At 31.8% G+C, this 14,411-nt stretch overlaps 1 protein-coding gene and 1 non-coding gene across 5 annotated transcripts in view; one reads left to right on the top strand and one right to left on the bottom strand.

Moving 5' to 3' along the window:
• The window catches only part of MLLT10 (MLLT10 histone lysine methyltransferase DOT1L cofactor), a 218,202-nt gene that overhangs the window by 81,617 nt on the left and 122,174 nt on the right, over window positions 1-14,411 (bottom strand). The window lies entirely within an intron of this gene.
• LOC127539547 (U6 spliceosomal RNA) lies at window positions 3,747-3,853 on the top strand. Its single transcript, XR_007947975.1, has one exon. It is a non-coding gene; the product is annotated as a U6 spliceosomal RNA (small nuclear RNA).

Genomic DNA, 14,411 nt, shown 5'->3' with positions numbered 1-14,411 from the left:
TTTTTCTTCCTTCCTGATCTGATTTCTCTTGTGCAACAAGATAATTGGATAAATATATATACTTATATTGGATCTAACATGTACTTCAACATATTTAACATCTACTAGATTACCTGCCAGCTAGGGGAAGGATCTATATTGGAAAAATTACCCATGCATATGCTTTGTAAATAAAAAGCTTTAAAAAAAATTTTAAATTAAATTTTAAAAATAATTTTACAATTGTGCCAAAAGTCTATAAGTACAAATAAAATTGAATTACATCAAATCATCAAATATTTAAAAAGAATTTACTATATGCTAAGCACAGAGCTGAGCAATTTAGTTATAAAATAGTCCCTGTGATTGAAGAGCTTACATTTGTTAACAGGGAACACTGATTTTTTTTTCCCTAAAGGTTATAATAATTAAAAAAGAAAATTTAAATAGGATCATTGGCCACAAGCTGGACGGAACCTTAGAAGAATGATTTGAGATGTTTCTTGCTAGGTCTTTATCAGAAGAAAACAGGATTACACTGGAAAGGATTTCAGATATAATGCAGTGTAATACCCCCATGAAAACAGTTAAGAGATAATCAAAAAATTTGCTCACAGATAACAATTAAACAGGTAACAATTAAAAAACCACTGTGGGGAACATAAACCCCAAGTATGTACAAATTTAAATTCAACCTCCTTATTAACATTTTTCTACATCACTTTCTTAAGTTTAGACAATCAGAAAAACAACAAATCAAACCCTGATTTGTAGTATATACATATTGAAAACTCAAAAACTAGCTTTCTGGAGGTAGTTAAAGTTGTCTCAGCACATCCTCTGTTTTGCAAAAATCCAAGCAAATTATATTTGTATTAAATTTAGTAACCCTTATCTACTAGGTTAGTAATCTATTCTGACAAATTAAATAAAAACTCAATCAAACATAACACCTCTGAGATAAATAGTATCACCATTTTAAAGATGTGTTGAAGCTAAGAGAAATAGGACAATTTGTACAAAATGGCTGTTAGAAGATATGATAGCCAATTCTTCTCAATGCTATTCTATTATTTGTTTCAATTTAGTTGTATTAGCAGGAATTACTATAGAACAAGAATTTTTTTGTATCAAAGACGAAGCTTTTGGCCTTCTCACTGAATCATGTTTCTAAATGCCTAAAATGAAAAAAATTTTAAAACTCAGTAAGACTGGAAAGAGATACACATTATATTAAAATATAATTTTGGAAAAAAAATTGTTTTTTAATTCATCAATAGCAGCTTAAGAACCCCATCCTATAAGAGGGTAATTAATAGTTCCATTATGTAGTCAGAACTTGAATTCCTTTATAGAGAAACAGTTTGTCCATTTCCACTTTTGGAACCTTTTTCACAACCTCATTGACAAGGGCTCCCAAAATGCTCTCGCTTGAAAGAGTATGCTAATTTGGTTCTCGGGCATTTAGGGTTTTGGCTCTCTAATTAATCAACCAAACAGCTACCTAATCCGAATCCCTAAAACACAAATCTGACCATGTCATTTTGATGGTTTACTGCTGCCTCTATTTTAATATATTTTCTGATGGCTTTTACTCCAAACTATCTTTCTAAGCTCATTAAAAATTACTTCTTCTCAGCCACTGTAAGTTCTAGATAACCTAGTCTATGTGCTGTTCCCCACGTGATGTTTCTAATGTCTCTTCACTAATTTTTCCTCAATATTCAATAGTTTTCTAGGTGTGCCACATGGATTACGAATATCCCATTCAAGACTCTGTTGAAGTGTCACTTCCTTTAAGAGATCTTTCTTGATTTTCCCATTTCTCAGTCAGGTGGACTACTAAATAGTCAGTAAAAAATGGAATACCATACAAGTCAATGATAATGGACCACAGATTACACTGAGGATAAGATTGGAAAGGTTGGAAGGGCCAGATTATACCAAACAGATTTTCTAGATGGTCCTAGAAGCAAGAGGTGGTTATTAAGATTTGCTGAGCAGAGGATACTAGAGAGAGATGTGAAGCATAAAAACCAAACAAAAGACTAGATTTTGAGGGCCTGAACCAAGGTGGCTGCAGTGCCAGAAAAGTATATATGATACACTGCCAAGGAAGAAACAAGAGAATTTAGTAACTGTTAGGATATGGGGGCAAGGAGTAAATGGAGAGTCACAAGTTGAAGATGACACATAGTTGGAAGTCTAGGTGACTGGGAGGATGGTAATATCCTCAAAAGTAATAGGAAAGTTATGAGAATCTGAGGAGAAAGATAAAGATTTCAGATTTAGACATATCGCTTTTACAATATCCAGTTGAATATATCCAATGAGCAGTTGAAAATAGGACAATGGAAGTTAAGATAGAAGTTAGAGTTGGGTCTGAGAATTATTTGCTTCTTAAAAGCAATGAAAGCTGTTGGCTTCCATATAATCAAGTGAAACAGCATAGAGAAAAGAAAGGCCTGATAAAAAGCCCATCAGGTATAACCTGAATGAAGATCCTGTAAAGGAAATCAAGGATCAATTAGAAAGCTGTGAAGAGAATGAGGAGACCAAATGCGTACATACATGCAAACAGTGAAGTGTCAAGGAAAATAGATAACTGACAATATCAGAAGCTTCAGAGAGTTTAAGGATGAAGATGAGAAAAGATTATTAGATTTAGCAATTTCTGCTAACTTTTCCAGTTCTCTCCCCTCATCATCCTTCACTGTATTACATATGTGCTTTTTAAAAATTTATGTTTTTGTGTATATACAGAGGCTCTTCTTCAGTAAAACAAAAGTTTCTTGAGGATAAGAACTGTTTCTTATTTGCATGATTCAACATGCAGCAGCATATTATAAGTGTTTAATGAATGCTTGATGAAAGGAAAGGTATGTTCATTTAAATCTAATCTATTTCATACTTTTTAAAGGAATCTAAAGTGTTTTCTGTTTTATACTGAACACTTTTACCATAGGGTCCCCGCCATTATTCTTGTTTTTGTTCCTTCTAATGGCTAAGACAAAGTGAGCAAGCCATATTTTCTAATACTATTTATAGAAATAAATGGTTAGATTGATTTGGATTATGGAATTCTGGTATACAAGAGGTAACATGGTCCCTGCTTTGCCTTGCTATCACAATTTATGTTTTAAAATATCTGGGGTGGGTGACTAGATGGCATAATGAATAGAGCACTAGCCCTAATGTCAGAAGGACCACAATTCAAATCCTATCTCAGACACTTAATGCTTACTAGTTATGTGACCTTGGGCAACTTAAACCCAACTAATAATGATAATTGATGATAATAATAATAATAATGAATAGCTGAAAGTTAGGTGGTGCTAATTGTTAAAAAACGCAATGAAGTCAATTAATCATTACATATTTATTAAGTGCCCACTGTGTGCTACACACTGAAGATACAAATATAATGAATCAAATGAAGCCTACTCACAAGGAGTTTACATTCTAATGAAGGAAGGAAAAAAGACTTATCTAAGTATATAAAGAAAAAAAGTAACTACTAAAATCCAAGCCTCTGATAGCTTTTTGTAAACACAGGATAGAAAGCACATGACTTGGCATAAAAGCCTAGTTATTTTCTTAAGCAAAACCTAATGAGAAATAACAATAATAGAAGGACAAAATTCTGTCCAGCATAAATACTTTATAAACAAAAGTACCATAGAAATATGAGCTAGTCGTTTGTTTTTTAAGTTACCTAATTTAATCAATAAGTTGTGGCCTATCAGTCTTTGAGATCAAAAGTAACAGTGCTCGCTTCAGCAGCACATATACTAAAACTGGAACGATACAGAGAAGATCAGTATGGCCCCTCTGCAAGGATGACATCCAAATTCATGAAGTGTATCATAAAACAAAAACCAAAAAAAAACCCCCCAAAACTAAGTAACACCTAAAACTATCATTTATGAATTTATGGCATCATACAACTATTCTCTATCATCTGCATAATTTTTCCCTTTAATGATGATGCTTTTCTTATATTCTTATTCCTTTTTCTCCTGTTTCTCACTTTTTACTTTATTATTTATATCAATCAGATGAGAATACCACTCAAAGATGTTGCTCAGATCTACTGGCGCTTAAAATGATCCTATCTAAAGATATAGTAACAATGATAACAACAACAATAATAACCCCTAGTATGTCACTTTAAGGTTTATAAAGTACTTTTGCAAATATTTCCTTTTTACAACAACATTGAGAAACAGGTGGTCTTGTTGCTACCATTTCACAGATGAAGGAACTAAGGCAGAGTTTCTTAAGTGACCTGTAAAAGTCATAAAGTTAAGAATTAAGCTTAAATGTCCCAAAGCTAGTAAATGTCCAAGATTGATTCCGGGTCTAGTACTTCCTTTTACCCACTGGATCACACAGCTACCTCAGATAAAGGTAAAGGAATACAGAGGATCTTTGATTGAATCAAAATGGAAAACTTCCACAAAAGCAGACAGAAAATGATCTTGACAGTAAATAAGTCCTAGAAACTGTTTGTGGCATAGATTAAGTGACTTCCTCATAGTTATATAATTAATACGACTGAAACAGGATCTGAACCCAGGTCTTCCTATTATCAAGTCCAACATTTTATCTACTAGGTTACACAGACAACTATGAATATTAGTTCTAAACAAATAAAAAGAATTCACTTAAAAATTTTTAATGATCATTTTGGGAAAGATTCCATTATTCTATATGGCTTAAATATTTTTAAGAGCACATAAATGATATAGTTTATATCCTTCTGTAACAATCACATTAAGTAGAAAGTTGTATTCTCAAATGTATAAAGTCTCCTGAAATATTATAAAACAACTTTTTAGAGTAGTCCAAACTATTGATTTTCTAATGAGCAATAAGTATAAAAAATATAAATGAAGGTTAGAGTGGGCATATTTTCCACAAGAAAACAGGGTTAACCATATTTCCATCAAAATCATGCTACCAATTTAGATGCAGATAAAAGCCTGTTATTTATGCTACTAGCACATTTTCTATTTTTCCCCTGGCTTCCAGAACTGCTACTCAAGGTTATTATTATTTCCCTCAACAAGAAACTCCCGTGTGTTTGAGTTTTTTGGTTTCCTCTTAATTCTGAGTCCCGAGGCTTTGTCTTAACTGACAAATTATTTTGCCTTCCATTGTACTATATGGAAGTTTCATACCTCTTCTCTCTTTCCCTACCCTCTCCCCCAATCAATGCGAGAGGCTAGCTTTCTGGTGATACATCTTAGCAAAGCTCATTGCTAGATAACAGGCAAGACTGGTTATCAGGAATACAGTCAAAACCTCGAGGCATCTGAATTAAGACTTTAAAGAACGATTGTCAGTAACCCTTGCTTAATCAAATGGACATTTCAAACTTTATTTCTTTTTGTTTTAGAATTTATTATGGATTTATATATACATACAGAGGATAGTATACGAAACTACGAATTTCCATGTAATAACACTTGTTTTTTATATATAAAAAAGTTCACAAGTTTACTTTCAAAATTGTCTTGCCTGTTAGGGTTTCTTACTAGATTTTCTTTTCTTCTCTTCTATATATTTTTTAAAAATATGCCAATGACCATTTAAGGAGGTATACTTTTGTTTGCTCTCCCTTTTCCTCAAATCCCATATGGATACTATTTTGACTACTATTGTAAATCCAGAAATTCTTTTCAGTAAGGCAAACAAGACTTATGAAAATAAAAGTCAGAGTATAATGAACCTTTAAAAATTACCTAATGAAAAATAACTGATAATACAGAATGTTACCAAATATTTTTATGAGAACATCTGTTTATGCACTAGAAAATCATTAGTGTTAATATTTCTAGATACAAATAAGGCCAGGAATTATGTATAAAAGTTATGACTGCATAAATATGATATGCACATTGTACATGGACATTTACATATATACTTGTAAATTTAATATGGTACTGACACTGCTTGTTTGTGAACTTTTCTGAGCTTTCTTTTGCTCATCTGTGTAATTTTTAAACATGTAATTATTTCTTAAAATGTTTTTCTTTTTTTTAAGAACACCATCAGTACCTTGTACCTCTCCCCTAATACTCATAAAAACATTCTCTTATAATAATTATGTATAGTTGATCAAATAAAAAATGTGTTTCTCTCTGCACCTGTCTGAAACATACTCCATAATCTTTCAAAGTTCTTTTCCTAACTGGGACTAAAACATTGGTGGTGGAGTTGTAAACTGATCCAGTCATTCTGGAGAACAATTTGGAATTACATTCAAAAGGCTATAAATAACAACCTTTTGTTGCAAGGGGTAAATCCTTTGATCCAGCTGGATCTGTATCCCAGGAAGAGAAAGGATCCATATGTGCAAAAATGTCTGTAGCAGCTCTTTTTGTAGTGACAAGGAACTGGAAATTCAGTGGATACCCATCAATTGTGGAATGGCTAAATAAGTTATGGTATAAATCCTGGGAAACTTGCATAAACTGATGCTGAGTGAAGTGAACAGAATCAAGGGAACATAGTACATAGTAACAGAAAGATTATGTGAGGATCAACTATGATAGACTTCTCATCTCAGCAGTAGAGTGATTCAAGACAATTCCAATTGATATGTGATGGAAAATGCCATCTGCATCCTAGAAAGAACTAGAGAGACTGAAGATGAATCAAAGCACATGTTACCCTTTTAAAAATAAATTTGCTTTTTCTTATAGTTTTTCTTTTTCTTTTACAATATGACTAATATGGAAATATGTTTTAAAATGACTGGACATGTATAATCTATATCAGATTTCTTGCTATCTTTGGGAGTAGCTAAGAAAAGGGAGAAAAAATCTGGAATTCAAAAATCTTAGAAGAATAACTATTGAAAACTATCTTTGCATGTAAGTAGAAAAATAAAATATTATAAATTTTTTTTAAAAGGGGAAAAAGCTGGGCTTTTTTTTACAATGTTGCAGTGTGAAATATAGTAATATAAATAGTAATGCATAGCAATGTAAAAATAGTTTTCCTAGTTTTGCATCAGTTCATAAGTTTTCCCAGGACTCTCTCAAATCATCCTTTAATCATTTTTATGATAAATTAAGCATTGCATATAGTTCACAATATTTAACAAATGATTGTTGCCTGGGGACTACTAAGATCCCACTGTTCATATTTCCTAATTTATCCAACCAATTCCCAACTAGTAAGCACCCACTTTATTTCCAATTCTTTGCTACATCAAAAAGTACTGCTATAAAGACTTTTATACACAAAAGATCATTATGGTGCAGCAATAGTTTCAAACTGTTTTCTAGTTTGTTTGGACCACTGGAACAGTAATATACCAATGTGCTTATCTTCCTATATCACTTCCAACAATTGTTATTTTCCTATCATTTCTGACAAAATGATGACTATAAAGTGGAACCTTAGAGCTGTTTTAATTTGCATTTCCCTCACTAGTTATTTGGAGTATTTTTATATGGTTATTGATGTTAATATTTCCTTTGATTGGAAAATGGCTGGATATTTGTGTCAATTCTCCATATTAAAGAGACCAGATCTTTGAAACTTATGAAACCAGATCCAATTATAAAATAGAGCTCCATCCATTCTTCTCTGATTTATATTACCTTGTAATCTAGGGGAAATATCCCAAGCTGAAGCTTATCAGATTTTGATATAAGCATATCTCCCAAGAATGCTTTAATATTTTTCAAGTATTTTAATATATTGTGAATATTTCTTTGGGTTGGATTAAATCTGTTTAACTGATTCTGGCTAGTGCATCCCTAATCTGTACTCACTAAAAACTTTTCTACTTTTAAAGAAATTACAAACAGTTTTGATTATTAGTCAACAAGCATTTATTAATTTGCCAGGCACTATGCTAAGGTCTGAGGATATCAGTACATTGTCCTCAAGGAGCCAACAATCTAATAGGGGAGATAAAATTTAAGCAAATAACATATACACAAAATATGAAGTTTGGTAATATAGCTTTAGATTTGGTTCCAATAATTCAAGAAGGAATCCTTCCTTGTCATTTTTTTCTTTCTGAAATTCTTAAACTTAGTTTCCCAATATAAATTTTATTACAATTTGGTCTAAAGTCTATAAAGTAATTATTTGTTAGGCTTCATTGGTATGGAACAATCATTTTTGTTATACTGGCAGAGACCATGAGGTCTGATATTCCTTTATTTTTTTTAAAGAATTCTTGTAGTTCTTCACATATAATTCCTATGGCTATATTTATAAGTGGACTCACAGATATTATTTTTTATATTGTCATAATTTAAATTATGAGAAAAGCCCTTTTCTGTTTCTGATGTTAATGTGAAATGCTGATGATCTATGTGGGTTAAATTCCATATGAGGTTACTTTACTAAAATTGTTCACTGTTAGAGGTCCCAGGCAACTTAAGTCTAGAGTCCAAAGAAGGGGTCAAATGGCAGCAGGGGAGGGACGTTTTTACTTGAAACAATTATATTAATTGCAAAAAAAGAAGAATGCTTATGATAATTTCAGTTTTTTTTTAATTACTACTATAGATGCTCTTTCTAGAACTACCTATGATTCCTATGTTTCTATCCGTACACTTGATCTAAATATGCAGCCTTAATTTCTCTAAATTTCAGTCTCACATCATGAATTGATTTTAGAACATCCATAGGCATCTCAAATTTAACATGTCCAAAAAAGAACCTATATTCTCCTCCAAATTCTGCCTTCTCCCAAATTTTCCTATTTTTGTCCCTGGAACACTACAGTCATGTTCTGGCTGATCTCTTAGTCTCAAGTTTCTCTCTATATATCATACTATACCAACTGCCAAAGGGACTTTCGTGTAGACAAAAGTTTGACCATGTCAACAAACCCAGAAACAATAGTTACCTATTGTCACTGAAATCAAATATAAAATGTTATCTGGTTTAAGGCCATTCACAATTGAATCACTTTCAACTTTTCTAGTCTTTTTATACTTTTCTCTATGAACTCTGTGACCTAATTATGCTGGCCAAAGTTACTGCTTCTCACATACAATAATTCACTTTCTGACTGTATGTTTTCAATTGTCTCCCATGTATAAAATGCTTTACATTCTGACTTCCTTCAGAAATACTGTAATTACTTTCCATTTATACTGTGTCTACCTCCTATGTAAGTGCCTACTCTGTGCCAGGCACAGAGTAAGTGCCTGATACTGCTAAGAGTTGGAGATACAATTATATCCTATGTCTTCAAAGAACTTATCTACTTTTTTTCTCTCTTTGGAAGTATAGAGCACATTTTTACCTCAATTTCTATATCCACTCCCTAGCAGAGTGCCTGAACCTTAGTAATTATGTAATATACAATTACCTAATAGACATTAAAAAGTCAAAGGGTTGCACATACCCAGAAGTTTTTCTTCATTTATATAAAATCCTATGATTTTTATTTTGTTTATTTTGTTATTAATATGTTCATATTTGAAACAATTTTGTACTCAGTATAAATTGAACTTGGTCATAGTATAATTTGTTTCTAAATTATTTGCAGCTTCATTAGTTTTGTATTTAATATTTTCACATCAATATTCATTATAGATATTGTCCCTCCTTAACATGCCCCAAGATCACATTTATGTTTGAGGTTTCCCATTTGAACAAAAAAAAGAAAAACCCATATAACACTAAAATTAGTAAAATCTTTCTGGGGATTGTTTTTTTGTTTTTTCTTTAGAAGTACAACTAGGGTTTGATGAATCTCTTTTTATACAGTGGATATGTACATTTTACTTCATGTTGTTAAACTGAACATTCTTGTGTTTTCAAAAACAATCCTTTTAATGAATATATTTTGTTGGCATCCTATTGGATGTCTTTATTAATTTCCTTCCCCCCACCTTTATTATTTTGATCTTTTTTTGAGTTTTGATTTTGGCAATTTGATTTTCCTCTTTCTTTTTGAATAAGATCAGAAATGCCTGATCAACATTATGTTCCAACAACATATATAAATGCAAAAAGCTCTTAATTCTATTTTATTATTCCATGATGTAATTGATTTCAATTTTCTTTACTCGAAAATTTTCAGAACTTTTATTTTTGGTGCTTCCTTGCACTTTTTTTGTGAGTTGCTAAAAATCACAGAGAGAGAAACACAGACAGAGATAGATTTTTCTCCATAGCTATGCTTTGCTTGGATCCAGAGTTTTTATTATATCATTTTCTTTGTGAAAACTATTATGTCTAATCTGTTCAGTGATTAGTTAATCTTTATGATTAAATTACTTAAGCAACACTTAAGTATAAATTCTTTCTTCAATATCTATATAATTTTATTATAAGAGAAAATATTTAATAATTTTACTTTGCTACGCGTATTTCATTTTTGTAAGGGTATGTCCAACAACAAATGGTTAAAGGCATAGCCACAACTGAGCAATATATATATACTTTTTTGTTGTTCTGATTCAATAAGTTACAGATTTCTAGCACCTACCTTTCTAAAATTTTCCCTTACTTTATAAAATTCTTCCTGTAATTCTTTTAACTTTTTCCTTTAAATATTACATATATTCAGTATTGATATTTTTCATTAGTTTTGATGTGTTTAATTTTAAAGCAATTTTCACTCTTTGAGAATATCTTATTGTTCTAAACTTAATACCAAATAATATTCAAATAAACACAAAAGAATGCATATTCCATTGCAAACATCTACTACATACAGCTTACTTTTAAACATAATAAATTCGGTATTTAATTTTTCAAAGCTGTTCAGCTTGAGTGATTCTTGCTGATGTTTTTTCTATTCTCTTGTGTTAGAAAAAAAAAAAATTTCCCCACTGACCCTGATGGGAGGTAAGGAGTGAAGGGTTACCTTATTTTCACTAGCCTGTCAAAGATTCTCTGGAAATTTAGTTGGTCACTGCACTGTTCTGAGGTCTTTGTCAATGGTTTTATTTTAGAAATAATTCTCATAGTTCTGTTGTTATTCTCCATTGATTCAAATAAGTCTTTCTCAGGTTTCACTGAAATAAGCCAACTTGAAAAAAAACTTGCATGAAGTGATGATTATGAGTGAATAGAGAAGAACCAGGAGAACATTATACACCGCAATATTGTTCAATGATCAACTATGAGAGATTTAGCTTTTTTCTGCAATACAATGACCCAAGAAAAAGACCCATGATGGAAAAGAGAAAGAACATGGACTCTGAATGAAGACTGAAGCATATTCCTTTCATGTTTGGGGAGGAGTCTGATTTTCTCCTTTTCTATTTCTTCTTTCACAACATAACCAATGTGGAAATGTTTAACTTGACTGCACATCTATAATTTATATCAGAATGCTTATTGTCTTTGGGAGAGGAGAGAAGTGGGAAGAGAAAAATTTGGAACTCAAAATCTTACAGAAATGAATCTGTATCTTTGCATGTTTAATTGAAAGAATGAAATATTTTAAAAAGAAACAATTCACTTCATAATTTCTTGTGGCATAATATTTTTTAATATTCATTTATTATAACTTGTTCAACCATTTGGCACCTGATATCCTTCTCCCTCTCCTCCTTCCCCTCTCCCATTCATATTCTTCATTAAAAAAAGAACTCTTATATGTTTTGTACACATGGTTTGTTTTTCTTTCTTTCTTTTTTTTTTTTTTTTTTTTTTGAGAGACACTGGAGTTATGCAACTCGCCCAGAGTCACACAGGTAATAACTATTAAGTATTTGAGGTCAGATTTGAGCTCAGGTCTTCTTGACTTTAGTGCTAATGCTCTATCCACTTTAGTATCTAGGTGCCTCTCTTTTTCCTTTGAACTCTTTGAGGTAGGTCTAATAGTAGTATTACTAAACTAAAAAATATGGGGAGTTTTATGATTTTGTGGGTGGTTCAAAATTGTTTTCAAGAATGGATAAAACTATTCACAGCATCACAAAGAGCATATTAAGCATTCCTGTTTTCCCTTACTCTGCCCAAAATTAAGAGAATGAAGCATCACATTCAAAGCCCTATACTAAATGACAGCAATACAAAAAATAAAACATAAACAAACCAACAGCAACCATATCTACAATAGCGATTACTACAATGATAACAACAAAAACAGGCTTAATTCTTAAGGAGTTCACATTCTAATAAGGAAAATAATAAATGTGAAATCCTTCAGCTGTAAGTCAGATAAAAAAATTTCTATAATCCTTGGAAAGAACAATAAAGCACCCAGAAAACGTTTTTCTTTAATGCCATTTCCATTACTAAAATCACACTGGTTTCCAATGCTGAAGCATTTCACAGCGCCAAAGACTTTGGTCTTGGTGAGCCTTCAATAATAAGGGGTCATAACTCCTGCAGGAGCAGTTACAAGGCTGTATCTATATTTTAGGATGATGGCTTGAGGACATTTGGCTGGAAACACTGCCATTTTCAAGGCTCTTGGGCTCAGAGTCCTGTGCTACAATTAAATGTGGTAGGGGTGGTGACAAATGATCTGCCCCATATAGTTCACCTGTCTCCTAAGTTTTAGCCTGGGAAATCTCTAACTTCAGCTAGGCTGGTTTGTCTGTCCCATGACTTGTAAGAAGAAAATGGCTGTCTCCTTTCTCACAGGAGCAGCCTGCTCATATGTGACAATTAGACTAGAAGCAAAACCAATGCTGTGGAAGATCCCATCACTCCAAGGGCTCTTGAGCTGGCCAGCGGCTACTGCTGTTGTCAAAAAAGAAGATGGAAGCCCTCCCCAATTTCCTTCTTCAATGATAATTGCAGGGGTTGGACTGGAAGAAGGTGTGATGGTTTGAGGAACACATTGCTATTTCCAAATATCTTGGTCTCAGGATCCAAGTCTTTCTCTATCTGGGAACTATGGTCAAAAAAGCAGTGTGGCCTGCCATGGCCAGTACATGCTGCTTTCTTTCTCTCAAGTGATTTGATGTGGTATTACATATATGATATATAAAACAATATTATATACATATAAGCTTTTTACCAAATGCCTTTCCAGAACCAAAAAGCTTTGTTTTATGATTTTAATGTTTCAATCAGAGATTCAAAAAGAACCTCATTTAAAAATATTTTAAAACTGTTTTCTTTCATATGTGAGCATGCCTCTTTAAAATCCTGGGTATAATATACCATTATTCATAAATATATACAACAACATACATATTTATGTCAGAATTTGAAACCATTTAGGACAGTGCCCCTTCCCCCTCCCCCCCCCAAGATATAGCTGAGAAAGGGAAGAACAATAGAATAATACATTTTCACACAAACATCTTCTATTTGTTGCATGACCTTGGAAAAGCCTCTGACGCAGATCACTGGATAAGGAATATCTACTAGCTAGGTATTTTGTTTAAATTTATAATAAAACACAGCATGATCTAATTTTTAAAATAATCTTGTATGCATGTATGTATATACATACATATGTATATATAGACATTTCTAAAAGAATTTATGATAAATGTTAAATTTAAAGGTGCTAGATATGATTTTTGTGATGATTCAGTATTATATAAAATAATGTAAACAATATTTAAAACTTACAAACTATAAAAAGTTATAAACCTAGTTCATAAATTAATTAACTTTTTAAATTAATCAAACTTGCAATTGCTGATTCTCAAAATTCCACACCAAATACACAAATATGAAAATTATTAAGATAATTCTAAGTTACATAAGTAATTGAGTTTGGGGGTATTTCAGATGATTGAAAAAGAGAAAATTTTCAAAGCTATACATATTTAGGAGCAGCTAGGTGGCGCAGTGGATAAAGCACCAACCCTGAAGTTGGGAGAACCCGAGTTCAAATTTGATCTCAAACACTTAAATACTTCCTAGCTGTGTGATCCTGGGCAAGTCACTTAACCCCAATTGCCTCAGCAAAAAAAAAAAAAAGTTATACATATTCAGTAGAGATATAGATATCCCACAAAAATTCAGCTTGCATTGATGTCATACAATATTTCACAGTATATTTCATGATTTTTGGGGGGGATGTTTGAATGCTGATAAAATTATTTGAATGAAATCGAAAAGAATAAAACAATATAAATTTTAAAAGCTTCTATAAAATTAAGTATAATTTCAACTTTACAAAATAGAAATATCAATATTTTCAGATGGCTGTCCTTCCTTTTGTTTTCATCACATTGTTCCTACTAATAAAATATTTTATAAATTAACAAACACAATCACATAAATCCTAGTTTGGTCAAAATTCAGGTCTTTTGTTTTTAAGTTATATCCTAAAAACAAAAATGTATAATACAAATAAAGATCTTTCATATCTTTAATCACTCAAAAATCTATAATCCAAGCACAATTCACCCAATTGCTCTTTCCCCCCAAAAGAAAAGAAATGAAAGAAAGAAATGCTAACTAACAAGTCACACATAGTTTAAGTGAAAAGCAATAATCAAGATACAAATAATCATGGCTTGTAG

Source organism: Antechinus flavipes, chromosome 5, assembly GCF_016432865.1.
Source record: "Antechinus flavipes isolate AdamAnt ecotype Samford, QLD, Australia chromosome 5, AdamAnt_v2, whole genome shotgun sequence".
Classification (NCBI taxonomy): Eukaryota; Metazoa; Chordata; class Mammalia; order Dasyuromorphia; family Dasyuridae; genus Antechinus; species Antechinus flavipes.
Note: the sequence above shows the minus strand (reverse complement) of the source record. Positions and strands in the feature narration are given on the sequence as shown.